Raw genomic sequence first — 18355 nt, forward strand, 5'->3', positions numbered from 1 at the left:
GCTGGGGGGTGGGGTCCTGACCAAGATGTGGGCAGGGAAGGGACAGCAAGGTACCTGTAGCTGCAGCAATGCCACCTCCGCGTTCCCTATCTCCTCCATCTGCTCATCCGCTGAAGGAAGTGGCAGAACGGACTGGCAGCAGTCAGACAGCAGGCTGCAAATTTCCTTCCTGCTAAAAGAGATCTTCAGCTTGCTGGCAAGGGGAAAAAGGAAGAGGAAAAAAAAAAAAAAGAGTTACTAGCGCTCTCCAGAGACGGTCAAATGGCATCTGGTCTTGTCCTCATCGACCGCCCCAAATCCAACCAGCCTAGCCTGTGGCGGTGAGTGCTGCCTTCAGCTCCAGCAGCTGCTCTCTCCTCCCCGGCAGCAAATACCCCCCAACTCCAAAGTGAGGGAGACCCTGGGGCTCCTTATCTTCCCTGCCAGATGGCAGGAGGACCAGAGCCTTTCTCCCCGCCCAGAACCTTCCCTACAGGTCACTGGGCACAACAGACCAGCCCTCCCTCTTGTAGATGCTGCTCCTCTTGGCAGCATTGCAAGTGGCCTGAGCTCTCCTGCTGGCCCGGGTCATCTGCGTTGGTAAAGATGCTGTGAGACGTCTGCCCGATGGCCCCCCACCCCCCACGATGCCCCTTGGGCTCCCGAGGCAGGAGCTGCCCTGCCCCTGCACCAGCTTCTTATTTCCCCGGGCACGTCCTGGCAGCTCCTCAAGCTGCTCCCCCAGCTCTCTGTGAGCTCTGGGGCCAGGAGTTGTTCTGAGCCCGCAGGCCGGGCTCTTGCATGGGGCTGGGCCGGAAGGGCGCAGCCTCTGTCACGCTGCATTTCGGTCAGGGGAACAGGGCTGTGTGCAAGCAGCCGCTGCAGCTCGGATCCACGAGGCACAAAACCCCATCCTCTCCGAAGACACCCCACGGGCCCCAGCTGCGGGGGGTCCCTTCGAAGCGCAGGTCTCGAGGGGCTCTTACACTAGGGGCAACCTAAATGCAGCTGCCATGATTTGGCCGCTACTGGTGCAGAAGTGAAAAGAAGGTGGAAGAAAGCCAATGAGTGAAACCCCAAACGCTTCACCTTCTTGCGTCTGGAAGCCCCAAAACACTGGGCGTTGCACAGTGTGGCAGCAAACGTTGTGAAGGTCTCCAAGGCCAGGCGGAAGTGGCTGTCGGCGGCTTGGCAGACAAGAGAAATGATTCCCTGCAACAAAAGACCGAGGGACAGTTGGCACAGGCCCAGACGTTCAGTCACGGCCAGCCACAGTGGCAGGCAGCGATGAGGAGATGGAAAAGGCCTGGAGCAGGGCCGGAAGAAGCCCTTTCCCCCAGGGACAGACCAGGGAAACTCACCTGGGCCTCAGATGGCTCCTCAGGTTTTGCTTTCTTCAGATGTTGCAGCGGCTTCTCTTGGACGTGTGGGAGTTCCTGACAAGCTCCCAGCGTTGTCCCAAGAGCCTTGTACAGGAAAGCCTGGAAGGGAAAAAGCCGAGCCCGAGATGCAGCAACAGCGTGGCATGCTGGAACGGGGCCAGACCAGGACAGGCCCCAGCGCACGGGGAGCAGCCGAGACCGGACGCAGGGATGGGCTTTAGCCAGCCCCGCTCAGCACGGAGGGAAAGGCCGCTGGGGGGCAAGGGCTGGGGAAGCAGCGCAGAGCACCGCCTGCAGCCCCAGCCCCGCAGGACGAGGATGTCAGATGGGGGTGTTAGCGTTCATGAAGACACATAATCCACAAAGTGATTATATGAAGGTGTTTTATTAGGCGCTGGAAGTTAGGGGCATGCCTGCCCAAATCTAACTTTGTCTGATTTGTTCTCTTAGTTCTCTTTTATCCCCTAAGATATTACAGACACATTAGGTTTCACAACTCATCTATGCATATTCATTTCCTAGCTCCGCCTAGCCTCGCTTCGTATGCTAATCATCAGTCCTTCTGCGCTTGCGTACTAATCTCTGATGGTCGTCAGGATGAAGTAAGATGTCTTCATCAGAGTTGAACTTTTTAACCTTTCCTTCTCACGCATGCTCTCTGAGCCCTTGGTCTCAGTCCAAACCGCAAGGTTGGTTTGATCCAGTTCCCAGAGTCCAAGAAGCCCCAGTTATCTAGACGTCTTGCAAATTGAGCATTCTTTTAATCCTCCTTACTCCTCATCATGAATTGGTGCGTTCTCATGTTACCCTTGCACATATATTTTGTATCTTCCAAGTACAGCCTCGGAACAGTACATCGCAAATGTAACATATTAAACAATATTGTATTATTTCTTCTTCTGTTACTAACATTTCCCCCCTTTGAAAGCATTTCACTCCTTCGAGGAGGGCAAATGCTTTCACTAACTAACTAAAATGTTTTACACTCAGTGCTCACCAATAATATAATCAAGGAAAATAACTTCATTAGGAAGCAAGAAAATTACAAAGATTAGGATTGTCACAACATTTCATAAGTCCACCACTTCTGCTTTATTTTATGTTCGCTCTTCTGGTTGGTTTCACTTGATCTGAAACCGATTTTGTCTATTCAGTTTTCATTGCATTTCGCCTCCTGGGTTCCTCAGATTCTTTCTCTGAAATCCGAAGTTGTTAGATGCTGGTGGAGGATATTGAGGACGTGGTTCCATTTGCCGAGCAATGGTTTGCATCACTGTCCAGTTCCAGGTTGTCTTCCTTAGCATCAGACTTTTCAGCATTATAAATGTTAAGCAAATTAGTATCCCTACAATCACCAATATAATTATTGTCTCCAGTAAGGACTTAACCCAGTTACTAATAGTCCATCAGCTAAAAATTTTATCCAACCAGCTTGTTGTCATATCTTTCTCTTCCTGTTCTGCTTCTTGTTCTACTCAAGCCAGTTGTTCTATGACATGTTCTACATCAATAGTCACATTTGAAATGTGAATGCAGCAATGATCAATATGATCTTTTAGAAATCTGCATACTCCATGTTCCTTTAATAACAGTGTATCTAATGCCAATAGATTTTTGTAGCACCATTTTAGTTGTAGATTGTAGTTGGATATTAAGGTCTCTAAAGCCTTCTTTTGTGGCTCTCGTGCGCCTACTCACTTGTCCTGTAAGTTTATAAATCATTTCCCTATTTCGATAAGTAACTACCTTTGCAAATAGAGATTCTAATGCCCAATTGAATTTTACTCCATCCGAGGGTTCATGCCATATATCTTCATCTGCCCCTTCTTCTAAACTTCTTTTTGCTCTACTAATTTGTAGGGTTTCCAACTTTCCCTTAAAAGGAGACTTTTTCCCTATTGGACGCAGTGTGGGGAGGGAGTCCTAGAATTATTTCTTTTAGCTCCCCATCTATCGGCAGGTGTGTAGTCCAAGTTCCATTACTGGCTGCCCATACAAATTGTCCTGGACTTTGTATGGTACTATAGCTACAATCCACTGCAACTTGACTAGCCTGGCTATTTCTTTCCAAATTGTACTTAATTCCTCGGCAAACACATCCTGCCCTAAGAGCTATCAATACCGGAAGTAAGTGCTTGATATCTTCATTATTACTGTCGCAAGTGTATTTCTTCTCACAAGTCCACCAAGCTACCTTTGTTGACTCTTGTCTACCACTACTATCAACCCGGCTTACTGTATAAAACTGATCAGTTCCATTCTGCAGGGAAACCTGCCATTTAATACACCATGATGTATTCCCTCCATACTGGAATTTCTGCAATAAACTTACTGTCCAAGAACTATCCCACCCTTTCATTCCTTTTGGCTCATTTTTCTCTTGACATTCCCAAACAATCTTTTCTCTAACTCCTTCTACTACACGTAGTTTGTCGTAATAACACTGTCCCACATTCTTAAATCTGCCTATCGTTATGAATTGGTAGTTCTTCTTTTCACATTCAGACCTTGATGTTGGGGGGGCTCAGTTTCCTATAGCATTGTGTAACATTTATCCTCTCTAAAACTTTCACTTCTTTACATTGAATTGTTTCATTTCCTTTTACTTGGGGCAGTGGGGAGGTTATTATACCCCACTCAAGCGGGTCCCCCGTTGCTTTTGGAATGGGCATACAAGCAGTAATTCTATCAGTTCCTTTAATTATGGCAAAATCTTTAATCCATCCGACCAGTAAATTCTCTGATGGTTGCCTGTGTGGGATCTGTACCACTTGTGTCCATGGTACCTGGCCCTCTCTTTTTCTTCTAGATCCTTTTCGGTGGGCTACCAATATTCCTTTATCCAATTTCGGATATACCAATATTTCTCTTATCCCGTAATCTGGGCTATTTTCATGTGTTACCATGCACCGCTAGTTTCCTTTGTTGACTTTAGTAACACTAAACAGGGTTCAGGTGGTAGCTCCTCTCAGTTGTTGTCCCAATTCTATGGTTTTACTTACGTACGCCTTCCCCTTCCATCCAGCCTTCAATCCTGTATTGTCCCTGGTTGTGTCTACGTATATTTCCTGGCTCTGTCCGGAGTCATTTATTTTTTCCCAGACCACCTGTAGAGAGCTAATTGTTATTGGTTTATTGTTATGCATTCGACATTCCAAAGTAACATTTTCTCCTTCGAATATTTCCTCTTTCTTATATTTTTCTGGTATTTCTAGGAACTCAATTACAAGGTATTTACACAAAACAATTACTGTTATCGTTACCGTTGTTAAGAACCCCAACATTGTATGGTTATACGCGCCTCATCTGTAGTTTTGTATTTCCGATTGCTCGCACTGACCAAAATTCGGGAACCTTTTTCACCCGAGTATAATGAATCCAAGCATCCACCCCTTCTACCTTTACAGCTGTAAAAGTAGTCAATAATACTTGATAAGGTCCGGCCCACCGTTCTCTCAGGGGTTCTTCATTCCAGTTTTTAATGTACACTCGGTCACCTGGCTGAATATCGTGGACAGGATTTTCCAGTGACAACGGTCGGTTCCACACCAGAACACTTTGAAGTTGAGCTAAAGTTTTACCAAGAGACAATATATAATTATAAACATCCTGGCTCCCTGTTATATGCATATTAGGATTTGGTTCTGGGGATTCATAAGGCTTTCCATACATTATCTCATATGGGCTTACTGACATTCCACTCCTTGGCTTTATCCTTATTCTCAGTAAAGCTATAGGCAAAGCTTGTGGCCATTGTATTTTGGCTTCCTGGCAGATTTTACTGATCTGTCCCTTTAGAGTTTGGTTCATCCTTTCTACCTGTCCACTAGATTGGAGTCTCCATGCAGTATGTAAATTCCAAGAAATTCCTAATAGCCGGCTTACGTCTTTAACCACAGATGCAACAAAGTGGGGTCCCCTATCCGAGGATATTCCTAACGGAAACCCCAAACCTCGGAATGGTTTTCCATTATATAACCATTTTACTGTCTCTTTAGCTTGATTGGTGCAACAGGGAAGGGCTTCTGGCCATCCGAAAAAGGTGTCAACCCCTACTAACAAATACCTATATCCCCCAGTCCTAGGTACCGCTACAAAATCAACTTGCCAGTAATCTCCTGGTTCTATTCCTACTCTAACTCTTCCCATTTCAGCATGTTTTCTTGCTACTGGATTATTTTTCAGACAAATCGCACGCTGACATTACTGATTTTGCCATTGTTAACATATGTGTAGAGACAATGCTACGTTTTAAAAATGGTACCATTGCCTCTGCACCCCAGTGACACTCATTATGTCTTGTCTGAAGTATTTCTCGCATCACCAAGGGGGATATTACTATCTGGCCCGTAGCGGTTACATAGCGTCCATCAGAGTTCTTTCGGGCCTTTAGGAGATTTGCTAATTTCTCATCCTCTGGCAAATATCTTGGGGTTCCCAAGATACAGCCTCGGAACAGTATATCGCAAATGTAACATATTAAACAATATTGTATTATTTCTTCTTCTATTGCTAACAGGGGCAGTCCTGTAAGCTGTCAGTGACTGAAATGTGACCTGTTGCACATGGAGTGGGTTAGGAACAGGAATTCACACCAGCTCTTTTGGACATGACTGCATTGTCATGTATATATTTGTACATAAAATCCTGTGTTTAATGGTAGATGATCTACCAGACTGCAAAGGAGAAACTCCTGGTCCAAGCGGGTTCCAGAAGTTCCGGTTGGTTTGAGCTGTGGGAGCAACTGCTTTCTCTTTCCTCTTTCCTCTGGGCCCTGCCTTTGCAGAACAGGGCAGACAGGGTTGCTCAGAGCTTGGCCTGTGTGCAGGAGAAGCACCACACAGCTGGCGCTAGCAGAGTGGCCGGGCCCCTCACGGGGCGATGCTCAGATTGGCTCGCTGCCCCGTCCCGGGGAGGTGCAGGCAGCGTGGTGGGCAGCGAGTCCAGCCTGCCCCCCGCAGCCTGCCAGGCACCAGCTTGCTGGTTCATCCTTGCCGGGGCCTGCTCCGGAGGCTGAGCCACAGCACCCACCGTGCTGTGTACCATGGGCTCAAGATGGGGTAGACAGGGACACAGGGCTTTTCATTGCAACCTGCCTCCGAGTTCCTTAAAAAGCTTTAGCAACCATCAAGTTGTGATATTTAGAGCCTTGCACAGTGGCTCCCCAAGTATGTGTCCCAGCCGTAGGGCAGGGCGGGAAGCCAGGGCTGTGGAGCAGTGCTCTGATGTTTGCCTCTTTGCTCTGTACTTTAGATGACATCCTGGCGAGAAGAAGAAGAAGGAATTGAGGCTCCGTCAGATAGCAGGTCGGTTCACGTGGGGCTGAGCTCCGGATCCGTGGGTCTGGGCAGAGGTCAGAGCCCAGAAGCAGCCCGGCAAATGCCCGGCACCAGGGGCCGGCCAGCCAGGAGGGAGCAGCTCCAGGGTGGCAGGGGGGACAGCTGCCTGGGCTGGCTGCTCACAGCTCTTTCTGTCTTGTTGCAGCTTTCCAAGGCCTGAGCAGCACTGAGGACACCCGAGCGTGGCAGGCGGCAGACAAAGCCCTCCGTGACTGTGGCACACTGTGGGCAATAAAATTCCGCACGTGGTCTCACCGCTGTGTACTTGGGGAAATACAACTCAATGTGGCCTCACCACTGTGGACAAAGGGTCTTTTTCCCAGGGCCAGGGGGGCACGCTGGAGCCTGTGGGGCGAGGCCTGGCAGGATGCACAAATGGCTTCTGAAGGAGTTGGCGGACCTCACCGTGAGGCCTCCCAGGATTATCCTTCAAATGTCACCGCGATCAGGAGAGGCTGCTGAGGACTGGGAGAAAGCAAACGTCGCTCCTGTCGTCAAGGTGGGCCAGGAGAGAGACCTGGGCACTGCGGGCAGGTCGGCCTCACCCCAGTCCTCAGGGATGGGATGGGATCGGAACCGTTTCCAGCCCTGTGCAGGACGAGGCTGGGAGGGGAGCAGCCAGCACGTGCGATGCCGGGGGACGGAGTGCCTCAGCTGCCTGACGGCAGCCACAGCCAGGCTGGGCGAGGGGAGAGCGGGGCAGGGCCCAGCGCACCGCCGCTGCTCAGCGCCTCTGGGCTGAGGCCTGCTCCCGTCCCCCTGCCCCGTCCTCCCACCCCACGTTGGGGGCAGGGCGCGAGGGCTGGGTTGCGGGGGGCTGCAGGAGCGGCCCTGAGGGAGCCAAGGCTGGGGCTGCCCCGGGCACAGCCTGCACGGCCGGTTCTGGCCTGTTCCAGATGGTGCCAGCCGGTTCCCCAATGGACCGGGAGGACTCCACCGGGGCACCCGGAGACACCTCTCAGCGAATCAGAGCTTGCGGCGCCACTGTGGCACGGCGGGTGCAGCCCATGGCCCCGGTGTCATAAGGGCACGCTGTAACAGCACGCCGTAAGGGCATGCTGTAACAGCACGCCAGCCCTCCCCAAGATGGGGCTTTGGGTCCCCCCGGTGCCCGGTGGCGTGGAGTCGGCGTTTGTTCCCAATGTGCGTGTTTGATAAGAAACTTACCGAGGCAGATGCTTACAAACTTAGCGGGTTGGCTCCCTGGCGGGATTGCTGGGCCTTTTTTTACATGTCTAGTGCTAGAAGTGAAAGACAAGAGAAGCCAGAAGAAATATAAAGCTATACTTACTGAAATTTCAATACATTAACATGACAGTATCCTAAATGTGTCTGCTGATGACTTAAGAGGTGCGCTTATCGCCCAAAGCTGCACGCTTTTCCTTGCCTTGTCAGCAGAAGGTGAGGTACTTTACTAGGAAGTCCTGCATACGCTGTTCAAAAAGGAGAGGCAGTTGCATAAAACGTAGATAAAAAACCTTATACTTGCCTTTCTCCTTATCTCTGATTTGATTTCCTGTAACAACAGTCACAAATCTGTAGCTACAAATATTTTTCCAAAATGATATATAAATTCAGAAGCCCAGCAGGTCTGACAAATCCTTTTACAGTCAGTTAATTTGTGAACTCTCATATGGTTTTATCACTCTGACCAGACACAAGCAGATTCTTTTAGTATATGAAAGCAGCTGCTGACAGGTATTTATTGTTGCCGTCATCCACTCTTAATATTTAGACTGCAAATTTGACTCCAGCCCGTCCGCCATTAAGCAGCAGTAATTACGTCTGAAGTAGTGAAAGTGAAGTGAGACAGCCATTTGATACCTGCTGCTTTAACAGATCTTATATAACCTCCTGAATTACTTTTATTCTGTACTTTTCATGCCCCAGTCAAAAAGATGAGTGTGTTTAGGAAGAAGAGTAAAGGTTGGACATGACAATAAAAGCGATTCTATTGCACTATTGTGAGAGTACTACCGTGCATAAGATGGATGTTACGGTGCAAATTCCTGAAAACAAACAAACAAACAAAAAACCTTGGTGTTGTTTCTTTTTTAATTTGTGAATACACCAGTAAACAACATTCTTTAACTAGATACACTGGCACTGTAAAATAAAGTCTTGCTACTGCAACTGAGCAGGAATTAACTGTCTTCGAGGCGGGCCAGGCACAGCCGGTTCTGGCCTGTTCCGGATGGTACCGGATGGTTCCCCAATGGACCGGGAGGACTCCACCGGGCCAATCCAGGCAGCCAGTGGCACCTCTCAGCCCATCAGAGCTGGTGGCGCCGCTGTGGCGGTATCAAGAATATTAGAAAGAACTTTGTTGTTGTTGTGATCCGTGGTTGAGCATACACTTGAGGGCGAAAAGAATGTATGAAATGGTATGTCCATGCTGCAGACCTCATTCATGTACTTCCTGCACCATGCAGTGCTGATCCTGGCCCGCTATCTCGAGGAGCTCACAATTTTTGGAGTCTTTTAGTAACTTAAGTCTTAATTTTTCTTGATGGATAACTTGGATTAAGGTTAGGAATGGATTTGAAAATTTACCCTAGAATACTGTGCTTATGTGCTACAGAATTGCCACGATGACTTATCTTAAACCATTTTGAAAATGGATCATGTTAAACCAGATGTGGCACTTTTATCCTGGAACAACAGTATTCACAGATGAATTATTCAGAGACTGCTGTTCTGGAAAAGCTATTCTTCAGTAAGTATTCCTGAGAAATTCACATATAGACAATATTTTCTGCTGATGTTCTTCATAATTCACTCATCACTCACAACATTTAGTGTAACAGCAGTCAGGAAGCAGGGGTGAAAAGAACCACAAACCTCACTTGATATGCTATGTGGGTTGTTTTTCTTGCAAGTAGCTTAGATGTTCCTTTATGGCCATTAAAATTTTATTAAAATGCATGAGAGACATCCATTATAAACCAGTAAAAAAAATCAACTGATATTCCATATCAATTGAGAGTAATTTATCCACCTCTCCTCCCAGTTCCAACCCCCCCCCCCCCCCCCGAAAAAAAGCTCTCCCCCAAAATTAGTAATTTAGAAAGGACAGGAAAATATTTTCATACTGTACTGAAAAACTGATTAAGCCGTTAGTTTTGGATCAGTATTGAGACCTTCTGTCTAGAAATCCAGCCAGTTCCAAACAGTGCTAGCTTAGCTCCTTGACATTGTGGTGCAAATGACGTTTCCTGACCTTGCATACTTTGAAGGCAAAGTGTATGGCCTTCACACAGCAACTCTGAGAAGAGTGAGAGTAACCCATAAATATCTGAAGTGCAGTGATAGTAAGGAAGAATAACCCTTTAGAATAAATACCGTGGTGCAACTGGAGTGAATAGGAAGAAATTAAGGAAAAGGTGAAACGTAGGTGGACTGCCATGAGAAAATTCCTGTTCATAAGTTTGTGAACTTGTGATTTCCCAAGAGAAGTGGGGGAAAATGCTCTCACTGAGATCTTTTCATGCTGGTCTGTAGTCACATGCGACCCTGCTATAGCACTGACTGAGTGTAGACTATCTGTGAAGTACCTGAAGGTTTAGTTTACCCATGAGGTTTGTTTGCTTCAGTTACATGCTGGAAAACTGACATAGAGTGAATTTTTCAAATGTGTAAAATGTAAAGAAGTGAACAAGCATATAATAATTATTCCTGACTACAGCTTTAAAGACATCACTGTTTTCTTTGTGGTCAGTTCTAGCTGTTTTAGCTTCTCAGTTCCCCACAGGACTTTTTACTGCAGCACCCTCGCAAAATCAGGTTTCTTTCCTGATGTGTGTGCAAAGTTAGGGTATCTGTGTAACTCTTGCAGTTCAGCTCAGCAGGCTTTTGCCAAGTAGCAGATTTCAAGGGAACCTCCTATTGGTCTCCTCTGGAAGCAATTGATTAGTACCTTTGTTTTAAACAAAATATTTTTCCAAAATATTTTCTCCTTAAATAAGCTTTTTATAGCTTGTAACCATTTTAATTCTTCCGTAAATTATATTTTGGGAGGAAAATCACTCTTTTTTCCAGTACTAGGAAGTTAATATGTACTGATCTCAGCCAGTAGAGCCAAAGGTGTCTATGAAACATGCCAGGTGGATAAGCTGCTTTGCTAATAATGATGAAGCATCGCTTGTTTGCATTCATTTCACTCATTTCTTAAAATTGTAACCCTGAAAGTCTGAGAAGAAATAAATTAGGTTTTAAAAATTTCCACCTTTCTGACAGCTTCTAAAATTGTACTGCAAAACTTAATCCTTAATTTTTGCAGCACCCTCAGTATTATAGCACATAATTTTAGGTGGTCTTCTCCAGGTAGAAGCTGTGAATTAAATTCTACACATAGACATTAATCTGCTTCTACAGTTTACTTGCAAGCCCAGGAAATGCTACCAACTTTGTCCACTGAAACAGCACAAACCTTTAACAGAACAACATGAATCATAACATGATGTGGTGGTTTTACTCGGGTGGGCGGCTGAGCTTCACCACAACCGCTCTCTCACTCCCCCTCCTCAAAGAGGAACGGGGAGAAAATACAATGAAAAGGGCTCAAGGGTTGAGATAAGGACAAGGAGATCGCACAGTAATTATCGTGACGGGCAAAACAGACTCAGCAAAGGGAGATAGTAAGATTTATTGCCTATTACTAACAGCTAGAGAAGCGAGAAACAAAGGAAAGAAACCAAAAGCACCTTCCCCCCTGTCCACCCCCTTCCACCTCCTCCCCCCAAGCAGCGCAGGAGAACGGGGGAACGGGGGTTATGGTCAGTCTGTAGCGCTTCTTCGCCGCCGCTCCTTCTCGGTCACTCTTGTCCCCTGTGCTGTGGGGTCCCTCCCACGGGATGCAGTCCTTGCTGAACTGATCCGGCGTGGGCTGCCCACATGCAGCAGCTCTTCAAGAACTGCTCCAGATATGGGTCCGTACCACGGGGTCCATCCCTCAGGAGCGAACTGCTCCAACCTGGATCCCCCACGGGCAGCAGCTCCTGCCACGTCACCTGCTCCTGCGTGGTCTCCTCTCCACGGGCTGCAGCTCCGGCCCGGAATCTGCTCCGGCAGGGGTCTTCCACAGGCCGCAGCCTCCTCCAGGCCACATCCACCTGCTCCACCACGGTCTACTCCATGGGCTGCAGGGTGGAACCCTGCTCCACCGTGGTACTCCATGGGCTGCAAGGGGACAGCCTGCTTCACCATGGTCCTCACCACAGGCCGCAGGGGACTTCTGCTCCGGCGCCTGGAGCACCTCTCCCCCTCCTTCTTCACTGACCTTGGCGCCTGCAAGGCTGTTCCTCACTCCTCTCACTCTCCCAGCTGCTGTATGTCGTAGCTTTTTTTCTGTCTTAAATATGCTCTCACAGAGGCACAAAACAACATCACTTATTAGCTCATCTGTGGTCAGCAGTGGGGCCCTTACCAAACATGGGGCAGCTTCTAGATCCTTCTCACAGAAGCCACCCCTATGGCCCCCTGCTACCAAAACCTTGCCACATAAACGCACTACACGAGTGACCAAGAGTCCTCTCTGTCCTTGAAATCACTATGTTTTCATCTCATATGATATTAGACAAATGGACACTGCAAACAAGCGCAAAATATCGTGATACTACATGTACAGGGGACTGGAAATGTTTGGAATACATCACATCAACTCTGCTAACAAATTAGGTCCCAGTCATATATTTTTTTAGGTATATTAGTGTATATGTGTATAAATCTGCTTACTATTAATATGCCTAGATTGTTGAGTTACACAAGCAGAAAACTTTTAACTCACACTTAAATTGCTGCTACTAGTTCTGTCTAGAATAACACCTAAACTTGAAATTTTATCACAGTTTTCCGTGGGCATTAGCAAAGATTACTGGCAACTGGTCATCTGCTACAAATATATATGCATTTAATCATAAGAGCTCAGTACTGACAACTACAAAGAAATCCTTTGTTAACTCTGCCCTTAGTACATTTCTGTAGATATTGCCAAAATACACCTAGTGAAAATATGTGCTTATCTGCAGACAGCTTTACAAATTCCTATAACCATTTTTTGTTGTTTGTTGTGTTTTTTTTTGTTTTTTTTTTGTTTGTTTGTTTGTTTTTAGTTTTAGCATTGTTTTTATTCCTGCCCTCTGGGTTGTAAACTGCCTGCAAAAACATGTGTTAATAAATCCTTGCATTTTCCCTCTAGATACATAAACTGATTTGAACTTGCTTATTTTAAAAAGAGTATCTCTAATTAAATTGTAAATCCTGTTTTTCGTACATTGCAATATTTACTTTACTTTTGAATTCCATTCTTGGACACCATTTATCCAGACAAAACATTAAATTTAATTTTGAAACAGGACTGTAAATGTTAAAGAGCATTAATCATTGGATTAACTATAGGCAAAGGTTAAATTTCTGGGGTTCTGGGGCAATGAACATGAACAGAGTTATTTTGGCAATGAGTACTTTCAAAAATCTATGCCATGCACCTAATTTCCAGTAATTTTCAGTAGGGGTTGGTTTTCCATAATTTGAAGATGTCATAAGATCATTTAAATATATGTAAATCATATATTTAGTAGCTTCAGCATTTCAATGCTGAAGTAGCACGGAAAACAATGCTACCCTGCAATGCTACCATGCAATGCTTCCCTGCAAATGCAGGGAAGTTGCAGCAAGTTTTAGAAATTAACACATCCTTCATCAAGGGTCTGTGGCATGGATTTAAGGTCTAACTAGCATAGGCACCTAAGGTTTCAATGACTTCTTTGAGATGAGTGCTTTTACAAGTGTAAGGAAATGAACAGTCTACTCTAAGTAGGGTGTTTAAATTTCCTGTAATGAATTAAAGCAGATAGGCGAGCAGTAAAATGAATTAGAAACAAGCCCAGCAGATTGTAGATGAAAAAGATGTAATTATGTACAAGTCCATTTTTTGAACTAGCAGCTGACAATCATATTGATTGAAATGATCAAGAGTATCAGAAAAACAAATACCTTTCAGCGCATATGAATAGGAATGACTGTGAAAGTACCTAGGGAGAGTTCAGAAGAAAATGTACTTAAATAAAATTTGGAATCAACCAAAATTCACAGGGGGCAGGAGATATCCCTCGGGGCCACAACACACACAACTGGTTATGTTGCTGTTTGAGAGAAAGTGGATGTTCTAGATGTTTCGGACCACACTTTTTTTTTTTCTTTCAGAAAGAGATGGATAAGCTTTTCCTACATGATAGCAATTAATTTCTAGGAAATAACGAGCTTTCCACACAGGCCCTGGTGCTTCTGTCCAGTTGTGGCAGATGTGGACCAAAAAAATGACATGGAGCAGTTTTTGCTAGACAGCCACCTCTGGAGTTCAAACCAGCAGACTACACCAACTTCTCAGGCTAAGCACTGTAACATTTTCCCTACCATACAGAACATCACCATTTGTTTAACCCATTGCTGCTTTCCTCTCTAAAGGTGCAGGTTTTTGTATTTTTCTGCAAAGAGGGATGTTCTAAGGGGGGGGGGAAGCAGTACCAACTAAAAGTGCTCTGCTGTGAGAACCCACTCTCAGCTGGCATTTGAATTAGTGGTATGGTGCAGGTTAAAAAAAACAAAACAGCATAAATCAGTAAATTTGCACTGAAAATTCATAGGTCCTTTTGGACTTATATCTAAAATTCTGTATTTCAACACAATGCTTGACAAACACAAAGCTTCGCAAATTAGATAGTATGATCTAGTTATAAATAAAGGTATCAGCTGCTCCTTGAGGATCCTCCATTAGTCCATCTTTTGCATATTTAAGCTTCATTCAACCATCCAGATAAGTTATTGTACCCAAGCACATCATGAAGTATAGTTTCTGTAGTGTCATTAATGTATAACAAACACAAGAAATGATTCTTTGCACAGATCCTAAACAAACCAAAATAAAATAGTCTCCTGATATTTTACAAAAGTTTCCTAACTGTTGATTTCAACAGCTACAGTGCTTTAATGGGAGATGCTAGAAATCCAACAACTTTCTCATCCTGGTCACATAAGTGCTTTCAGGTAATTTTGTGAGGCAACGACGGGGACGCAGTCTCTATCTTAAAGACTGCTAGCCTAGAAGCTATATTGCACACTAGCCTGGAAAATACACATTACAACAGATTAACTGTTAGAACTTCCCACTGTGAACACTCCTAGTTTAATCTAAGGAAGATTACACAGTTGGTTGTTTTTTGTTTGTTTGCTTTTGTTTTTTATTGGAAACCATGGAGAGAGCATATCTACGCCATTTAGCAGAGTACAGCATAGACAGCCTGCAGCTACCTCTCTCAAACTGGTACATACACATGACCTTATGGAGAGCTATTAACCAAATTAATCTAAAAGGAGTGCAGCTACATCATCTTCGTGGCAATGCAGCTCTGACATAACCACAATGCTTCAGTTTCTGAAACTAGCATGGGTACTTCTGCACCATTGTGGGCATGTGCTCTGAAATTGTCTATGCAAGCAGCTAGTATAAAGAGAGTACTCAGAACAAATTACAGAGATGAATATACAGCTTATTTTACTTGCAGTAATTCCTCTCTCTAGGCAAGACCTGTTATGCCAGAGGGTATGCTTAAATCCTGATTTGGATTAAACAGCCCTGCAATTGAGTGCAGCAATCTAAAAAGCCTCTATCAGCAGCAAAGAGTAGTGTAGTATGGACAAAGATTTGGGAGATTTTAGTGTTTTTCAAGCTTTGGAGGAGTTGGAGTTTGTTCCCTCTCCTTCCCCTCCCCACCCGTGTAAAACCAATAACACACAGGAGCAGGCTGATAGCTTTTAAGTGTAGGCTCCTTTGTTACCTAATTCTAGTTCATATAGTTAAAGGGGTCATAATCCCAAATTAAGACAGTGACTTAACAAAGACTTGATAATTCCACATTTTCTTCAACTTTATAGTTTGAACACAACTTCTAGTCAGGAAGCAGGGCCTGGAAGCTGTCCACGTGGGAAGAATGTGCATTGTACTTTACAAAGCACTGTACAGAACCCATAAGGACATGGTAGCGAGAATGAATTCTCACATCAACATAGCCAAGAGAAATCTGTTAAACTTCTTGGAACATACACAGCTGATTGAGCTGAGTAAACAACAGTGTCAATGAAGTTACTTCAAAGATAAGTGGGAACTTCAGAAGAAACCACAACAAAACTGAGGGATTTGCACTTTATTTGAGGAAATCTCCTCATTCGTTTTTTTGATGTGAACAGTAAGACATCTAAAGTGTCTCATAGCATTTATAATAACATTGAAGGTAAAGATATGTGAGTTTTACATCTCTTCAGAGTTAATATTTTTCTACAGTGAGACTGGTTGTGGTTTATTAACGTGCTTTCAAAATGAAAACCGGCAAGTACCCTTAGCCGCACCATGAATACACCTTGTAAGAGGTTTCACAAGGCTGTCATAGCAGAGCACAGGCCTGAGTGCTGGAAGGTGCTCAGAATATGGAATTCTGTCACTATCCAGTTAAATATAAAACTGCAGTTTAATTCACTGACACCAAGCAACCCTTGCTTCTGAAGGGCGCTGATTTTTTCAAGGCCTCTGGTTCTACATCTCTGGTTCAGAAGAGGACAAAATCTACCTAAACACAGTTCTATTGAACAGCAATAGGTTCAGGTTTAGAGATAATAAAAGCAGAATCCTTGAGAGTCTTTGAGAATTCCCACTCCTCTTTGTTTCCCTCTGTCCTAAGAGAGATGATGCAGTTCGAATAGCCCACTTAAAATTGATGGCACTAATACCTACCCACCTATTCTTTATTTCATTTCAAGTAAAAAATACTGAGTGCAAAAAAATAATTTCTCGCCAGCACTGCCTTTCATTTCCTCCAGGTTGAAAACGTGCAAAAAGTGCATATAATTGCCATCAAGAATCCAAGCCATCCACAGCACTTTACAGCAGTTTCCAATTAAACATGGATACATAAGCAAAAGAGGGAGCAATGCAAGCTGCAACAAGAACAGGGAGGGAGGAAGGGAGTGAAGAGTGAGACAGGGAAAGGAGTGTCCAAACCGCTGTATTATTTTTGTAGATTTTCAGCATGAGAGGTTATTTGGGCTTAGTCAGTATTAATGCCTGGAGAGAGCCAAGGTTCACGGCCGAGTGCTTAGTTTTGCTATTTCTGGTATTACCAAGAAAAGATATTAAAATGCTTCACAAAGGCTATTGCTTTACTCACAGAAATCAAGTTTGTCCATCTAATTAAAACTCTTCATGCAGCAGTAAACTGAGGCTGAACATCCTAAGACCAGCATGCTCTAAATTCCCATAAGATGCTTAATATGATTAACACAGCTTCAGAATCAACAGCAAGAGGCTTCTGTGCCAGGAGCTAGTGGAAAAAGGCTTGAGCTCATGAGCACAAAATGCCCCTATTTAATTGTTCCCACATTCAGGAAAACAGATTTTATAAATAAATGAAACGACATCAATGAAATATATCCATCTTCTCCTTATAAGTGAAGCAAGCCTGAATGTTGTGCTGCTTGGGTCAACAAACTATAATAGTAATGATTTTTGTAACACCTTCTATTTCACATTACAGCCCCTGAGAAACTAAACCCATCACAGTCAATGCCAGCAACACAGGAGTCTTGCAATCACAACTAAAGAGGTATGAGTCCAAAGAGAATGACTGTAAGTTTGTTTTGTTTGGCTTATGTATGGTTCGCTATTAAAAAAGAACAAGCCTGTCCCTAAAACTTCAGTAACACCTTTGTAAAATGCACAGCACAAACATTAGCGAAGGAATCTTGAATAGAAAGTACAGTCCAGAAGATGACACTGCATTACATCTCAGAAAAATAACATTAGTCTTCAAGAGCAAATACCTAACTGTTCTTTACTTCATTTCTTAAAAAACTAAGCTAAACTAATAAATATATAAATAAATAAATCATAGTAAGCACAGACATAACAGTACTGGAAGTTAAATACACTTAAGTGGAATCTGAACTTAGCAAGGACTTACGGTTGAACTCCAGAGGTCTTAATCAAGAAAAAGGGCTTCCTAGAGCAGGTTTTCCTTTCTCATGGTGCAGTATTTACATAGGATTGAAGTTATTCAGATGACCTTGGTTACCATGAGGCTATTCAGACCTGCCACTTGAAGCAAAATGTTATCATTACCTTTGGGGACTGGAGCAATTACAATCAATTTGCTGTGTTGATTGGCTAGTGACCTAATCTTCAACTTCTTAATCTGCAATACAGAGAAAACTCTGAATGAAGGGAGTGAAAGGCCATAAAGTGATCTGCCATTCGAAGAAATATAGCTACATCATTGCTGAAAACTCCATTTGAAGTTTTAGAGGCCCTGCTAATTCTCTCTATCGCTTTCATCTATTGTGACTCTTTAGGAGACCAAGCTTCAGTGTCACCTGAAGGAGTGAATAATGTTATTAGCGGTAGTCATTTAGAGCTACTCATATGAAGACCAAGAACTGATTTCGAAGTAAACCTTCTCCTGGCTGTAGTCTCACTTAAACCATTCTGTACCACTGTAATTTCTTTGATTTATGTGGATTCACTGCAGTTTGACAGCTAGCTTCACAAAGTAGCAAGCAAAAATACCTTTTCATTGATAAAGTATTTTAAAAATAAAGCCACACATCAGT

General features: G+C 44.4%; 1 protein-coding gene across 3 annotated transcripts in view; it reads right to left on the bottom strand.

Moving 5' to 3' along the window:
- Positions 1 to 208: 208 nt before the first annotated feature.
- The window catches only part of LOC310898447 (uncharacterized protein), a gene marked incomplete at its 5' end in the record, with an annotated part of 290282 nt that continues 272135 nt past the window's right edge, over positions 209 to 18355 (bottom strand). The window contains 2 exons of one of the 3 annotated variants that reach the window (XM_083833594.1): positions 209 to 1191; positions 1341 to 1460. Of the gene's footprint in view, positions 1461 to 15957; positions 17844 to 18355 lie in introns of those variants that run through there. The other 2 variants (XM_083833593.1, XM_083833602.1) reach the window with 2 other exon arrangements.

This window comes from Anser anser (genome assembly GCF_964211835.1).
Source record: "Anser anser genome assembly, chromosome: 4".
Classification (NCBI taxonomy): domain Eukaryota; kingdom Metazoa; phylum Chordata; class Aves; order Anseriformes; family Anatidae; genus Anser; species Anser anser.